Genomic DNA, 2652 nt, shown 5'->3' with positions numbered 1-2652 from the left:
GCGGTGGGGAGAGAGGGATTTAGAAGTTGACTAGGCAGTTTACGGTAAGAGGATATGAAAGTGAACTTCTTTTGATTTTTGTTTTATTTCTGAGTTAAAAACTTAAAGTGTTCTTGGTACCATTGGTATCTTTACTCTTGAAGGAGACCAGAGATACCAGAAAACATGGCCTGAGGCTAGGGATGCCAGAACCCGGGGACAGGGGTGGGGTGTTCTGGTATTTCCTTACTACCTTTTCCCTAAATGAGCACCACTTTCCTGGGAGCCATATACTTATACAAGGATATTATTGAATGGAAAGATGCCTGAGCATCTTGTGAATGGGAGCTGTACTGACCAATCCATTCCCATTTCATGCCTTTATCCAGAACAGTCTGGTTACTTCCAAGGCAGTGACTCTTGATGGTTTCTCATCTCTGGGGATTTCTCTTGCTTTTTAGGCACCCACCCTGCTTGCATGCTTTCTTTCTTTCTGTCTTTTTTCTCTCTTTCTTCTCCTTCCTTCCTTCCTTCCTTTTTTTTTTCTCAATCCATCTATAATAAAATACTTCTTTTCAAAGTCCACCTTCATTCTTCAAATTCTCAGGGCAAGAACCTGGAAGCTGCCTGCTCTGGGGAAGTTCTGCATGACTGTGAGAGTCCAATACCTTTATTCCTGAATTAAAAGTCTACCTAAGAGTCGGGAAAGGCTCTGTTATTCCCAAAGATGCCCTAGAACATCTAGTCTTGTCACTGGTCCCACTTTACACATGTCCCCCATGCGTTCATTTCTTTTCCTGTTGCTGTGCAAAATATCTAAAGAAAGCAACTTAAGGAGGGGAGATTTTATTTTGGCTCACGGTTCAAGATTATAGTCTTGTGGAGAAGATTCAGCAGCAGGAGCTGGAGGGGGTTGGCCATATTGCATCCAAAGTCAAGAAGCAGGGACAAAGAAATTGCTGGGACTCAGCTCCCTTCCTCATTTTTATCCAATTTGATATCTCAGCCCATGGAATGCTACCATCTACACTTAGGGTAGATCATCCCACCCTAGTTAACCCAATCTAGAGACTCCCTCATAGGTATGTTCAAAGGTTTGTTTCCTGAAAGCCATCAAGTTGACATTCAGGATTAACCATCAATCACACTACAGGATGATGTTGAGACAAAGCTGTATTATGTGACCTTTCCTCTCCTACCTCCGACATACTCTCCTGTATACAGTAGGTGCTTCATGTGCTTATGATGACCCCTGGAGGATAGAGGCCTTTAATGGGAGGCTGAATTGTGAACTGCTGGAAGAAAACAGCATGAGAGATCTAGAACATTGGTCTGGAGAGTTGATGATTTTGATTTTAAGGGCATAAATACAGATGAATGGAATTGTATATCACTTAAAAGCTTCAGCTCAGTCATGGAGACCCTCAGGAGAATGGAGAGACAACCCATATTAGGGGAGAAAACATTCACTAAACACAAATCTGAATGGGGTTAATATTTGGGATACCTGAAGAACTCAACTCGATGGGGCGGAAAATACCTCAGTGGAGAAATGGGCAAAGGCAGGCACTTCTCAAGAGGAGACATGTCACTGTCTCAGTGATGTATGACACAATGCTTTGAACCACTATCATCAAGGAAATGCAGATTAAAGCCCACATTAGAGGTATCACCTTCAGCTGCTAGGGTGTTTGTTATCAAACAGATGGTAGGGAAGTGTCAGAGAGGGTTTAGGGGCAGGGAAACCCTGGCCACTGATGGTAGGCATGAACAATAGAACAGTCATTGTAGGGAAATGGCATGGAGATTCCTCAAAAGTCTGACATGAAACCATGTCACTCAGCAAGGCCACCTTGAGATTCCAAGGGTATGGAGTAAATATGCTGGAGATCCCTACACTCCTGTGCACAGCGTGACATTCATCACAGTAGCAGAGACGCAAAAGAGAAAAGGAGACCCTGCCACTTACAGCATGTGTATATCCTGGGGACTTGTCACAGGGAGTAAGCCAAGCACCAAAATCAGTGTACATATCACCCAAATATTGAAACTGGAAAGTCAAATGCAGAGGCACAGGGTAGAGTTGGGGTTCCCAAATGCTGGGGGTATGCTTGTGGAGATGTGGACCAAAGGCTTTTAAATCTCAGATGTATAGGAGTAAGGTCAAGATCTCTGTTGTGTGTTAGGAAAAGTATAACCGATGATCATGTATTCTAAAAAAACAAATCACAGAAGACAAACAAATGGAGAGTCATCATGCTTGAGTTTAGTCCACCCAATCAGATGCCAATTTGCTTAGTGAGGTGGCTGAAGGGTTAATACAATCTCCATCAAAACCCAAGGAGGGCATTCTATGGGGACAAACAAGCTTATCCTAAAATTTATGTAGAAAAGCTCAGGCTGTGATGCAGGATGATTCAGACCTTGCTCTGCCACAGTCAGCTAGCCCACCTAGGATGGAGCCTTTCGACCTAGGAGAAGTCTATTGTCCTGCCACTTCTACAGCTTCCTGAAAGAAACCACCACCTGCTGACTTACTGAGCAGGTCTGCCTGACTAGTTCCTGACAACCAACAAGACACTGATGATGCAGCAAGATCCTGGCCTTGAGGGGTATGGGTTCCCTCCCTATATGTACTTAGACTCCTAAGTAAACACTGGGCCTTGATCAGAA

This window comes from Mastomys coucha, unplaced genomic scaffold (genome assembly GCF_008632895.1).
Source record: "Mastomys coucha isolate ucsf_1 unplaced genomic scaffold, UCSF_Mcou_1 pScaffold21, whole genome shotgun sequence".
NCBI classification, from domain to species: domain Eukaryota; kingdom Metazoa; phylum Chordata; class Mammalia; order Rodentia; family Muridae; genus Mastomys; species Mastomys coucha.
Note: the sequence above shows the minus strand (reverse complement) of the source record.